General features: G+C 44.1%; 5 non-coding genes across 5 annotated transcripts; all 5 read right to left on the bottom strand.

The window, feature by feature from the left end:
- Positions 1–341: 341 nt before the first annotated feature.
- Positions 342–532, bottom strand: LOC142679468 (U2 spliceosomal RNA). The gene has a single exon (XR_012852714.1). It is a non-coding gene; the product is annotated as a U2 spliceosomal RNA (small nuclear RNA).
- A 1,120-nt stretch (positions 533–1,652) lies between these two features.
- Positions 1,653–1,843, bottom strand: LOC142679560 (U2 spliceosomal RNA). The gene has a single exon (XR_012852791.1). It is a non-coding gene; the product is annotated as a U2 spliceosomal RNA (small nuclear RNA).
- Positions 1,844–3,106: 1,263 nt separating this feature from the next.
- On the bottom strand, positions 3,107–3,297 carry LOC142679532 (U2 spliceosomal RNA). The gene has a single exon (XR_012852767.1). It is a non-coding gene; the product is annotated as a U2 spliceosomal RNA (small nuclear RNA).
- Positions 3,298–4,563: 1,266 nt separating this feature from the next.
- On the bottom strand, positions 4,564–4,761 carry LOC142679695 (U2 spliceosomal RNA). The gene has a single exon (XR_012852874.1). It is a non-coding gene; the product is annotated as a U2 spliceosomal RNA (small nuclear RNA).
- Positions 4,762–11,342: 6,581 nt separating this feature from the next.
- LOC142679594 (U2 spliceosomal RNA) lies at positions 11,343–11,528 on the bottom strand. The gene has a single exon (XR_012852819.1). It is a non-coding gene; the product is annotated as a U2 spliceosomal RNA (small nuclear RNA).
- Positions 11,529–14,334: the final 2,806 nt, after the last annotated feature.

Raw genomic sequence — 14,334 nt, 5'->3', positions numbered from 1 at the left:
CCACTATTTGACTATGGTGCTGCATCAATCAGTGGCTGGCTCAGGTGCAGCTCTTTAACCTACCTAGGAGGGAGGGCGGAGAGAAGACAAGGAAGGTGAATGAGCTGTTCCAATGTGAAATGCCGGAAACACAGAAACACAGACGACACAAAACAAGAGGTGGCAATGTATTAATTAATTGCATTTAATAAATTAGCTCATTATCACACATGACTGTACAAATGCATTGTCCAACAGGTGTTGAAATAATGGGATTAAAAGGGGAGATCCCATCCGAAAGACAAAAACAATGGCAAACACAAAAAGCACTTTTGGAATCTGATTTTAGTAAACACATAAGGAAAGGGTGCACCGGTCCTGGAAATACTGCAATACCAGGTCAATGCGTGGAGTGGACAGAGCAAGCTCTATTTCCATCTCCCTGTTCTAAAAATCCATTTAATATATGGTCCCCAGATAGGGGACGTATCAGATATTAAACTGATAAGAACAGATACTACACTTGATCTTAGCCAAAAGGCCGAGAAGCGATAACCCGAACGTGCCGCGCGTTTTGCTTCTTTTGCTTGCACCACAATGCAGTGCTGAAAGAGGAGGAATCGACATAAAAACGCCTTCCTGGCAATGCCCAAATGCCCTCCTGCCGTGCAAACACTGGCAGCAGCAGCAGCAGCAGCAGCAGTAAGTGCATGCCCACTGCCACCCCTTCTCCTTTCACACCTTGTATCAGCTTTAATCCAGTCCAGTGCTGCCTGCTGAGCAGCACTGACCAACACTGCCTGGGCCCAGGCTTTTATCTCTGAGGCCCCATTATGATGTCAGAAAGCTGGCTCTGGCTCCTGAGGTCTCCACTATGACACGTGCAAAGTTCCGTCTGAACTTTATATAAGACGGTGCGGCTCAGTCAGTCACTCAGTGTTGCCTGAGAGGGCAACACTGCAACAGCCGGCCCCCAGGCTGTCTTTTTTTTGCACAGCTAGTTGCCTCCAGGAGGCCACAAGAGGGAGACAAGGGACTGCAAAATGGAAAATAGGCATCCACCAACTTTACAGACAACTTGTTCTCCTTGCTCCTACAACCTCCATCCTTGCACAGTTTGTTATTCTTCCAGGTAACATAGTAACAAATCCAAATTGCTGCTCTCTTTGTAGGCAAGCAAGGGTTTGTTGCAACTGCAATTCTTACTTCTTCTTGAAATGTAGGGACCACAGTACATTCCATCACATCCATCTAGTGTACACAGGTAGGTCCATTGTGACGGGCGGGCGGGCTGGCTGCTTTAATGGCTGTTTGCTGTTCCCCTACTCCACTCCACTATTTGACTATGGTGCTGCATCAATCAGTGGCTGGCTCAGGTGCAGCTCTTTAACCTACCTAGGAGGGAGGGCGGAGAGAAGACAAGGAAGGTGAATGAGCTGTTCCAATGTGAAATGCCGGAAACACAGAAACACAGACGACACAAAACAAGAGGTGGCAATGTATTAATTAATTGCATTTAATAAATTAGCTCATTATCACACATGACTGTACAAATGCATTGTCCAACAGGTGTTGAAATAATGGGATTAAAAGGGGAGATCCCATCCGAAAGACAAAAACAATGGCAAACACAAAAAGCACTTTTGGAATCTGATTTTAGTAAACACATAAGGAAAGGGTGCACCGGTCCTGGAAATACTGCAATACCAGGTCAATGCGTGGAGTGGACAGAGCAAGCTCTATTTCCATCTCCCTGTTCTAAAAATCCATTTAATATATGGTCCCCAGATAGGGGACGTATCAGATATTAAACTGATAAGAGCAGATACTACACTTGATCTTAGCCAAAAGGCCGAGAAGCGATAACCCGAACGTGCCGCGCGTTGACCGAGCCTGCCCAATACTGCTGTTCACCCCTTGCAGCGATTCAGCCTACTCCTAGGCAATTCCATGGGGCCCTGCAGGCTCACACACACTCACAGCTACGCGGGAGGTGAATAAAGGCCGGAGAGGAAGCAAGACAGGATTTGCTTCTTTTGCTTGCACCACAATGCAGTGCTGAAAGAGGAGGAATCGACATAAAAACGCCTTTCTGGCAACGCCCAAATGCCCTCCTGCCGTGCAAACACTGGCAGCAGCAGCAGCAGCAGCAGTAAGTGCATGCCCACTGCCACCCCTTCTCCTTTCACACCTTGTATCAGCTTTAATCCAGTCCAGTGCTGCCTGCTGAGCAGCACTGACCAACACTGCCTGGGCCCAGGCTTTTATCTCTGAGGCCCCATTATGATGTCAGAAAGCTGGCTCTGGCTCCTGAGGTCTCCACTATGACACGTGCAAAGTTCCGTCTGAACTTTATATAAGACGGTGCGGCTCAGTCAGTCACTCAGTGTTGCCTGAGAGGGCAACACTGCAACAGCCGGCCCCCAGGCTGTCTTTTTTTTGCACAGCTAGTTGCCTCCAGGAGGCCACAAGAGGGAGACAAGGGACTGCAAAATGGAAAATAGGCATCCACCAACTTTACAGACAACTTGTTCTCCTTGCTCCTACAACCTCCATCCTTGCACAGTTTGTTATTCTTCCAGGTAACATAGTAACAAATCCAAATTGCTGCTCTCTTTGTAGGCAAGCAAGGGTTTGTTGCAACTGCAATTCTTACTTCTTCTTGAAATGTAGGGACCACAGTACATTCCATCACATCCATCTAGTGTACACAGGTAGGTCCATTGTGACGGGCGGGCGGGCGGGCTGGCTGCTTTAATGGCTGTTTGCTGTTCCCCTACTCCACTCCACTATTTGACTATGGTGCTGCATCAATCAGTGGCTGGCTCAGGTGCAGCTCTTTAACCTACCTAGGAGGGAGGGCGGAGAGAAGACAAGGAAGGTGAATGAGCTGTTCCAATGTGAAATGCCGGAAACACAGAAACACAGACGACACAAAACAAGAGGTGGCAATGTATTAATTAATTGCATTTAATAAATTAGCTCATTATCACACATGACTGTACAAATGCATTGTCCAACAGGTGTTGAAATAATGGGATTAAAAGGGGAGATCCCATCCGAAAGACAAAAACAATGGCAAACACAAAAAGCACTTTTGGAATCTGATTTTAGTAAACACATAAGGAAAGGGTGCACCGGTCCAGGAAATACTGCAATACCAGGTCAATGCGTGGAGTGGACAGAGCAAGCTCTATTTCCATCTCCCTGTTCTAAAAATCCATTTAATATATGGTCCCCAGATAGGGGACGTATCAGATATTAAACTGATAAGAACAGATACTACACTTGATCTTAGCCAAAAGGCCGAGAAGCGATAACCCGAACGTGCCGCACGTTGACCGAGCCTGCCCAATACTGCTGTTCACCCCTTGCAGCGATTCAGCCTACTCCTAGGCAATTCCATGGGGCCCTGCAGGCACACACACACTCACAGCTACGCGGGAGGTGAATAAAGGCCGGAGAGGAAGCAAGACAGGATTTGCTTCTTTTGCTTGCACCACAATGCAGTGCTGAAAGAGGAGGAATCGACATAAAAACGCCTTCCTGGCAACGCCCAAATGCCCTCCTGCCGTGCAAACACTGGCAGCAGCAGCAGCAGTAAGTGCATGCCCACTGCCACCCCTTCTCCTTTCACACCTTGTATCAGCTTTAATCCAGTCCAGTGCTGCCTGCTGAGCAGCACTGATCAACACTGCCTGGGCCCAGGCTTTTATCTCTGAGGCCCCATTATGATGTCAGAAAGCTGGCTCTGGCTCCTGAGGTCTCCACTATGACACGTGCAAAGTTCCGTCTGAACTTTATATAAGACGGTGCGGCTCAGTCAGTCACTCAGTGTTGCCTGAGAGGGCAACACTGCAACAGCCGGCCCCCAGGCTGTCTTTTTTTTTGCACAGCTAGTTGCCTCCAGGAGGCCACAAGAAGGAGACAAGGGACTGCAAAATGGAAAATAGGCATCCACCAACTTTACAGACAACTTGTTCTCCTTGCTCCTACAACCTCCATCCTTGCACAGTTTGTTATTCTTCCAGGTAACATAGTAACAAATCCAAATTGCTGCTCTCTTTGTAGGCAAGCAAGGGTTTGTTGCAACTGCAATTCTTACTTCTTCTTGAAATGTAGGGACCACAGTACATTCCATCACATCCATCTAGTGTACACAGGTAGGTCCATTGTGACGGGCGGGCGGGCGGGCGGGCGGGCTGGCTGCTTTAATGGCTGTTTGCTGTTCCCCTACTCCACTCCACTATTTGACTATGGTGCTGCATCAATCAGTGGCTGGCTCAGGTGCAGCTCTTTAACCTACCTAGGAGGGAGGGCGGAGAGAAGACAAGGAAGGTGAATGAGCTGTTCCAATGTGAAATGCCGGAAACACAGAAACACAGACGACACAAAACAAGAGGTGGCAATGTATTAATTAATTGCATTTAATAAATTAGCTCATTATCACACATGACTGTACAAATGCATTGTCCAACAGGTGTTGAAATAATGGGATTAAAAGGGGAGATCCCATCCGAAAGACAAAAACAATGGCAAACACAAAAAGCACTTTTGGAATCTGATTTTAGTAAACACATAAGGAAAGGGTGCACCGGTCCTGGAAATACTGCAATACCAGGTCAATGCGTGGAGTGGACAGAGCAAGCTCTATTTCCATCTCCCTGTTCTAAAAATCCATTTAATATATGGTCCCCAGATAGGGGACGTATCAGATATTAAACTGATAAGAACAGATTTTTTTTTCAGTTGGCTACCCCCTCGCGGGGGTGTCAATGATTTATTAATAAAAAATTCAATTTTACAATAAATAACATTACAATTACGTCAAACATTTTCACATTGTTACAATAGTAAAATCAAATTACATTATTATTTATAGGGGGACATGGTGGCAAATCTTTATTTATTGGAGTTCCAGTCAGTCACAAACCATTTATTTAGAAGGGTGGCATTTGCTTTCCTGTCAATTAAATAATATAAATACATCTCACTAAAACAAAGACCTAAAACATCATCCGTTGTTAAAACGTCGTGTTTAAAAAGAAGGATGTTCCTGGCCTTCCAAAGAGCTTCTTTAGCGCAATTCATCGTCTTCCATGCTATTGTCTTCTGATTCGCGGTCGGGCATCCAAATTGTCCATATAAAATATCATCGTAACATAAGTCCTTCAGGTCTGCCATCTTTTCCATAAGAGGGAATATCTTTTTCCAAAAATGTTGTGCAAAGTAACATGTCCAAAGTAAATGACGCACTGTCTCCTCAGCCTGGCAGCCTTCCCTCGGGCAGACGGCAGACCTCGCGAATCTTCTTCTGTATTGGAATGCCCGGCATGGAAGACATTGATGAATGCAGCTCCAGGCCAGGTCCTTCTGTGTGTTAAAGAGATAAAATATGTTAGACATTTTCCAGATAAAACCACTGCGTTTTTCGTTAAAATTGTCTATTCTGCTGACCGCATCCTCTCTTTTTAGGTCGATTAAAAGCTTCTTGCTATTTTTAAGATCATTAATACTCTTCCCTTTTAATTTAAATAAAGCAACTATTTTTTCTAAAATTACGTATTGTGGGGGTAAATTAAAAGCATAAGGTGAGGTTAAAATAATCTGGAACCACCCACACCTTCGCATAAAAAACCCTGTATTATAACGTAAATAAAACGACCAATAGTGCTCTTTAAAAAGGGAATTAAAACAGAAGCTAAAAAATTTTAGTAAAAGAAACCTATTAAAATCTGGAAAGTCTTTGCCACCCTTTGGTTTGGACTTCATCACGATTCCTCTCTTTAATTTCTCCATTCTGGAACTCCAAAAGAAAGTAAAACAAGCTTTGGTTATTTTTCTCAGTAAAACCGTGGGAGGAGGGAAAACCATACTCAGATATAAAAGCAGGGGTAAAATGACCATTTTAATAATTAAAATTTTTCCCTCCATAGTAAGCTTCCTCATATTCCACATACATATCTTCTTGTTTACTTTCTGCGCCACCATGTCCCAACTGATAAAACCATTGTCGTACTCACTGAAGGAGACTCCTAAAATTTTAATATTATCCGACACAGGAACTGGTATGTCACTAAAAACCATGCTTCCTATGCTTAAAATACTACTCTTGCTAAAGTTTATCTTAAAACTGGAAGCACAGCAATAAAACTCTATCTGCTTGAGGGCTCTCTGAAGCGACCGGGTGTCCCTGCATAAAACCGCTACATCATCCATGTACCCCACTGCTTTAGCCTCTATGCCGCCTCCCCCTGGTAGGGGGACTCCACGTATCAACTTGTCTCGGCGAATTGCGCATAATAGAGGCTCTAACGCACATATAAAAAGCAGTGGGGACAAGGGACACCCCTGCTTCACCCCAGAGTTTAAAAATACGTCCTGTGTCTTAAAACCATTTACTAAAATCTTACTTGTACAATTTTTATAAAAGGCTTTGATGGATAATAAAAATCCTTCAGGTATACCCATACGCTCTAAAACCTTAAACAAATAAAAGTGAGAGACACGGTCAAAAGCTTTTTCAAAGTCTATTGATAAAATTGCTAAATTATTCTTCCTAGACCTCGTGTCCTCAATCACATCTTTAATAAGGTTAAGATTGTCCCAGATGCTGCGGCCTGGCACCCCACATACTTGGTTGGAATGTATTATGTGGGGTATTATGGCTTTCATCCGGTTCGCACATAATTTAGCCATGATCTTGTAGTCGCTGTTTAGAAGGGTTATTGGTCTCCAGTTCTTTAAAACTGCGATGTCACCCGTCTTGTATAATAGGGAGACCTCACCCTTCTGCCAGGACTTAGGCAGCATCTTGGATTTAAAAACTTCTGCGTATAGTAAAAACAAATCTTCTTTTAAAAGATCATAAAATTTTACATAAAACTCACTGGGTATACCGTCCGGACCAGGAACTTTACCTGCTTTAAAACTTTTAACTGTTTCTAAAATCTCCTGCTCCGTCAGGTCCTGCAATAAAAAATTCTGGGAGACAGGGTCTAAAACAGTGGTAATCTCCTTCAGTGAGTCACGCATAAAATCACGATCCACAGTCTTAACATTAAAAAGGTCAGTATAAAACTCATGAACTTTACTTAAAAGACCCTGTACATCCGACACACCTTCAATGTTTTTGATGACAGCCCTTTTGTTGTTGATTTTTTTAAAAAAGTACCTGGAGCAGGTCTCGTTCTCCTCTATGTTTTGAATTTTTGAACGAAAGATTATTTCTTTACCTTTCTGCTCCAGGCACTGGGCTATCTCCTTTTTGAGGTCGGTGATGTCGGCTTCCACTTCTATTTCATTGTCTCGCATTTTGTACAGGGTCTGCAGACGGGTGTTTAGTGTATTAAAAACAGCATATTTTATTTTGGCTTTTGCCACACTCTTTTTAATAAAAAAATCTTTTATTTTACTTTTCATCTTCTCCCACCATGCACTGATGGGAGCTCTGGTATCTCTCACCCGCCTGCTTTTCTTGTAAAATTCAATAAAATCGGTTAAAACCTGTGGATCATCTAAAAGGGAAACATTCATCTTCCAGGACTTCTTACAAATAAGATTATTAAGATCACGCTTCACATAAAAAGATAAAAGCCTATGATCTGAAAACACGTTGGTTAAAACTTCACATTTAAAAGGCAGTAAGTTCTCATTACAAAATATAAAATCTATCCTGGAGCTACAGGTGGCGTTGCTCCAGGTAACGCCGGCTTCCTCTGGACTGCTCCTGTTACATTCTTTGTAAACATCTTTTAAATTAAAATCGCTCACCATATTTTTGAGCAGTCCAGAGGTCTTATCGTAATTTCTGCTTGTAGCACTTGTAAGCCGGCGTTCCCCTCTCAGGATACAGTTAAAATCACCTGCGAGGATAAAAGGCTCAGTTGTGTTAATAAAAAGAGGTAAAACTTCTAGCATTTCTGCCCTCTCATTTTTATCAGGTGAGCCATGAAAATTTAAAAACTGCCATTTCACACCGTCAATAAAAGCCTTAACCAATAAAATACGTCCTGGTAAGATTTCTTGAATAAAATCAATTAAAACGTTTCCCTTAAATAGAATGGCGACCCCTGCTGATCTGGACTCGTTTGATCCAGACCAGACGGATGGACCATATTTCCAATCTTCTTTATATTTGGTGTACTTCATCGTATGGGGAATACCGCACTCCTGCAGGAAAAAAACAGAGGCTGCCAGGCAAGATAAAAAATTGAAGAGAGCAACCCTTCTTACTTTAGACTTGGCGCCCCTCACGTTGAGGGATATTCCCTTTAGTTCAGACATTGTGGAGTTTTGAATGCGTATTTGATTTTAAAATAATAAATAGTAGCGGTATTTTAAAATCACACATTTTCTCCACCAGCAATACCAAATATCTCACTTGGGCTCAGATACCCGCCCCCGTCCGAATCATTTGTCAGGAGGGAGAACGAAGGAGAGGAACTACCTTCGCTGAGGGTAACGCCAGCAACCAAACTTCTGCGTACGGGGAGCCCAAACTCATTCGGATCTCCCTGGGTCTCAAACGGTTGACCGTCTAGGTCGGGTGGGTCCCCTAGGGGGCTCGCACCTCCCCCCTGGGACCGTGCAGGCCCTTCTGGAGGGGGAGGTTGCGCACAAGGTGGGGTGTCAGTTTCCACGGGGGGAACAGTGCCCGCCCTCCTCACCAGTCGCGGCGAGGAGGGGGTTCTAGGAGGAGCCGCATCGTTTTTCACCGTTGTGTCCATCTGCTCCTCCCCTGTCTCCCCCCTACTGACTCTGGCTTGCCTCCCTTTTTTACGGGGACCCACCGGCACCTCGTCCTCTTCCTCCGACGAGGATGCCAGAGACCCAGGGCTTGGAGCAGGCCCGGCACCCCCTGAGCAACCAGCCTTCTGGGATGCCTCAGTTTTTCCGGCCTGCTCCTTTTCCGCCTTCCGCTTAGTCTGCCGCTTTTCCTTCGCACTGGGCTCCCCTTTATCCTCCAAGGTTGCTGGCTGCGAGGTACCTGTTTTGGCTCCAGTCCCTCGCACCTTTGAAGCCCAGGTACCTCTCTCCTCTTTCGTGTGGCTGGTCTGTTCCTCTCCCTGGGGACGGGTTTGGTCCGCTGGTAGAGCACGTGGGGGCGCTCCGGGTTGCTCATCTTCTTCGCCTCGGTACCTATAGGGGCAAGAAAAATACAGATGACCAGTTTTCTGACAAAAGTTAAATTTTTTTTCTCCTGTGCATTCTCTAATTGTGTGCTCTTTGCTTCCGCAGTTCCTGCAGGTGACATCGCAGTTGTAACTGGTATGCCCATAGGTACCGCAGGCCCTGCAGAAGTTTGGCATCCCCGAGAAGTAGAGGTCGCCATTCACTGTTCCAATTTTAAAACGAGCCGGTGGGAGTCTCGTATTTTGGGTGGAGGGGTCCTTTATCAAAGTCACTAAGTACTTCCACTTGACGGTCCACACACCACACTCGTTCATAACTCTCCCCATAAGCTTGATGTTCTTGAAGTAGGCAGCTAAGAATGCTGCCACTTCCTGGTCCTTCACATATGGGGAATACATCTTAATCACCACGAGTTTGGTTACCTCAAAAGCATGCTCTATTACCTGGACTCCCAAAGACGTGAGTTGAACTTTTTCCCTCTCAGCTTTGTCCATAGCATCACGGAGGATACCTTCTCCAACAAAAGTTATGTCAAAAACTCCACGCCTTGGGTAATCCTGGATCGCCAAAATTTCATGCTTGCGGACCGCCAGCAACTTCTCGAGGATTTCGTATACGAGGAACTTGACACCTCGTGGACCGCCTCCACCCTCTGCCAAGATGACTCTAGCAGAGTTTCGCAGCCGGGCGTATACCGGCACCGCATCGGGTTCGCCTGCCATTAGCGTGGCCAGGTCGAACCGCGCAGCTTTCGCTGCGCCCCTTGACGTACAGAGACCAAGGGGCTGGGGGGATCGCAACTCGTTGCTCAGGACTAAGCCTCTCTCCCAAATAGCAGCACGGGGGTGAAGTCCAGGCGAACCTGGACGATCCCCCGAGGCCGAGAGAGAGGGTACCTGAGCACCTTCTGACTAAAAACCTCCTGTATAAATACACTTGGTCTTAGCCAAAAGGCCGAGAAGCGATAACCCGAACGTGCCGCGCGTTGACCGAGCCTGCCCAATACTGCTGTTCACCCCTTGCAGCGATTCAGCCTACTCCTAGGCAATTCCATGGGGCCCTGCAGGCTCACACACACTCACAGCTACGCGGGAGGTGAATAAAGGCCGGAGAGGAAGCAAGACAGGATTTGCTTCTTTTGCTTGCACCACAATGCAGTGCTGAAAGAGGAGGAATCGACATAAAAACGCCTTCCTGGCAACGCCCAAATGCCCTCCTGCCGTGCAAACACTGGCAGCAGCAGCAGCAGCAGCAGTAAGTGCATGCCCACTGCCACCCCTTCTCCTTTCACACCTTGTATCAGCTTTAATCCAGTCCAGTGCTGCCTGCTGAGCAGCACTGACCAACACTGCCTGGGCCCAGGCTTTTATCTCTGAGGCCCCATTATGATGTCAGAAAGCTGGCTCTGGCTCCTGAGGTCTCCACTATGACACGTGCAAAGTTCCGTCTGAACTTTATATAAGACGGTGCGGCTCAGTCAGTCACTCAGTGTTGCCTGAGAGGGCAACACTGCAACAGCCGGCCCCCAGGCTGTCTTTTTTTTGCACAGCTAGTTGCCTCCAGGAGGCCACAAGAGGGAGACAAGGGACTGCAAAATGGAAAATAGGCATCCACCAACTTTACAGACAACTTGTTCTCCTTGCTCCTACAACCTCCATCCTTGCACAGTTTGTTATTCTTCCAGGTAACATAGTAACAAATCCAAATTGCTGCTCTCTTTGTAGGCAAGCAAGGGTTTGTCTTACTTCTTCTTGAAATGTAGGGACCACAGTACATTCCATCACATCCATCTAGTGTACACAGGTAGGTCCATTGTGACGGGCGGGCGGGCGGGCGGGCGGGCGGGCTGGCTGCTTTAATGGCTGTTTGCTGTTCCCCTACTCCACTCCACTATTTGACTATGGTGCTGCATCAATCAGTGGCTGGCTCAGGTGCAGCTCTTTAACCTACCTAGGAGGGAGGGCGGAGAGAAGACAAGGAAGGTGAATGAGCTGTTCCAATGTGAAATGCCGGAAACACAGAAACACAGACGACACAAAACAAGAGGTGGCAATGTATTAATTAATTGCATTTAATAAATTAGCTCATTATCACACATGACTGTACAAATGCATTGTCCAACAGGTGTTGAAATAATGGGATTAAAAGGGGAGATCCCATCCGAAAGACAAAAACAATGGCAAACACAAAAAGCACTTTTGGAATCTGATTTTAGTAAACACATAAGGAAAGGGTGCACCGGTTCTGGAAATACTGCAATACCAGGTCAATGCGTGGAGTGGACAGAGCAAGCTCTATTTCCATCTCCCTGTTCTAAAAATCCATTTAATATATGGTCCCCAGATAGGGGACGTATCAGATATTAAACTGATAAGAACAGATTTTTGAGTTGACTACCCCAACAAAGGAGGTAACCGTTTATTTAAAATTTTGAACAGATTTACAAAAAATCAATACGTTTTTTACAAAAGAAAATTACATAAATTTACAATCATGGTTTAAATACAAATAAATACAAATTGTCATATAAAACAATTTATAAAAGGGCACTTGGTGGCATCATATTATGGAACTCCATTCACTTAAAAACCATTTTCTACATAAAACAGGAGAGAGTTTTTTATCTAAAAGAAAATATTTGTACATTTCATTAAGACAAATGGCTAAAACATCTTCCACAGCTAAAACTTCATGCTTAAATAATAAAATGTTTCTGGCCGCCCACAGAGCTGCTTTTACGCAGTTGGTGATCTTCCATGCCATCATTTTTCGAGTCTGTGTTGGGCATTCCAGGCATCCATATAAAACGCCATCACTTGTGTATCTCCGAAGTCCTGTAATCTTCTGTACCAAGGGGAGGATTCTTGTCCATATCAATCGCGCGTAAAAACATTCCCAGAATAGGTGGTAGACTGTCTCGTCATCTCTACATCCTCCCCTTGGACACGCAGCCGAGTTGGTCAGTCCCCTTCGATGCTGGAATGCCCGGCATGGAAGACACTCGTGGGCACAGCTCCAGGCCAGATCTTTCTGTGGGTTAAAAAGATATTTAGCGCTCACCATCTTCCATATTTCTTTGCATTTTTGTTCATTAAAATTACTGATGGGAGCTACTAAAACATTTTCTTTTATCTTTTTTAAAATTCCTTTACTATTTTTTACTTCGTTAATATTTTTGTCTTTTAAGTTAAAAAGGTTTACAATTTTTTCTAAAATCTTATACTGGCCAGAAAGGTTAAAAGCATACGGGGAGCTTAAAACCGTGGAGAACCAACCGTTCCTCCTCATAAAATAACCTGTGTTAAAACGTATAAAATATGACCAGTAATGTTCCTTAAAAACTGCATTAAGACATAAAGTAAAAAATTTTATTAAAAGGAATGCTTTTATATCGGGGAAATCTTTCCCCCCCATTGGTTTGGGTAATATTACCTTCTCTCTCCTGAGCTTTTCCATCCTGGAGTTCCATAAAAATGTGAAACATGCTTTAATAATTTTTTTCAATAAAATCTCAGGGGGAGGGAAAACCATACTTAGATACAATAAAATAGGTAAAATCACCATTTTTGTAATTAAAACCTTTCCCTCCATTGTTAACTGTCTCATGTTCCACATGCAAATTTTCTGATTGACTTTTTGTGCCACCAAGTCCCAACTGGTAAAACCATTATTTGACTCATTGAAGGAGACTCCTAAAATTTGTACAGACTCTGACACAGGGACTGGAATGTCCATTAAAACCATTTTGCCGATATTTAAGATGTTACTTTTATTAAAATTTACTAAAAAACCGGAGGAGCAACAGAATTGGTAAATCTGTTTAAAAGATTTCTGTAATGACAGGGTGTCCCTGCAAAGGACCGCGACATCGTCCATGTACCCCACCACTTTAGCCTCTAGTCCCCCCCCCGCCCGGCAGGGGGACTCCTCTTATCTGCTTATCCTTTCTTAACCTGCAGAGTAGAGGCTCGATCGCACAAATAAAAAGTAGTGGGGACAAGGGACACCCCTGCTTCACTCCGGAATTTAAAAGGACATCCTGTGTCTTAAAACCCTTTACTAAAATTTTGCTAGTACAATTTTCATAAAAGGCCTTCAGAGACTGTAAAAAACCTTCCGGTATACCCATCTTTTCTAAAACCTTAAAAAGATAAAAATGTGACACTCTATCGAAGGCTTTCTCGAAGTCTATAGATAAAATTGCCATTTTACCTCCTCTCTCTTTCGTGTCACTGATCACATCTTTTAAAAGGTTTAAATTATCCCATATACTCCTCCCGGGTATCCCACAGACCTGATTGGAGTGTATGATCTGGCCTATCACTGCTTTTAATCTGTTCGCACATATCTTTGCCATTATTTTATAGTCACAGTTTAGTAAAGTGATAGGCCTCCAATTTCTAATGTCTGTTTTGTCCCCCTTTTTGTAAAGCAGGGACACCTCGCCTTTCTTCCAGGACCCCGGGAGGGCTTTTGTTCTAAAAACTTGGGTAAAAAGAGGGTGGAGATCCTCTTTTAAAATACCATAAAATATAACATAGAATTCTATAGGTATACCGTCAGGGCCAGGGACTTTACCTGTTTTAAAACTCTTTGTAGTTTCTAAAATCTCCTGTTCCGTAATATCCTGTAATAAAAACACTTGGGAAGCAGGATTTAAAACAGCATCCACCTCCTTCAATGAGTCGTTCATAAAATCAACATCAACATGTTTTGTATTAAAAAGATCCGCATAAAAACCATGCACCTTTTTTAAAATGTTTTGGGTATTTGTTTCCCCATCTATCTCATTTAACAGGGTATGCTTATCATTTATTTTCTTGAAGAAGTACCTGGAGCAGGTCTCATTTTCTTCAAGATGTTTCACCTTAGAGCGAAAGATTATCTCCTTTCCCCTCTGCTCCAGGCACTGGGAGATTTCTTTTTTAATTTCGGTGATCTCTTTCTCCACCTGCATACCCTGTTCTCTGAACTTATATTGGGTCTGCAGACGGGTATTTAAATTAGCATAAAATTCAGATTTTTCTTTTGCTTTCTTCATCCCAGCTTTAATAAAAAAATCTTTTATCTTTATTTTCATTTTTTCCCACCAGGAAACAATTAGCATATTGGGATGTCTTACCCGTCTGCAGCCCTTTTAAAAGGTGATAAAATCGGATAAAATTTGCGGATCCTCTAAAAGGGATACGTTTAATTTCCAGGCTTTCTTCGGAGTTCTCC

This window comes from Rhinoderma darwinii (assembly GCF_050947455.1).
Source record: "Rhinoderma darwinii isolate aRhiDar2 chromosome 2 unlocalized genomic scaffold, aRhiDar2.hap1 SUPER_2_unloc_55, whole genome shotgun sequence".
NCBI lineage: Eukaryota > Metazoa > Chordata > Amphibia > Anura > Rhinodermatidae > Rhinoderma > Rhinoderma darwinii.
The sequence above is the reverse complement of the archived record's forward strand: the minus strand, read 5'-3'. Positions and strand labels throughout refer to the sequence as shown.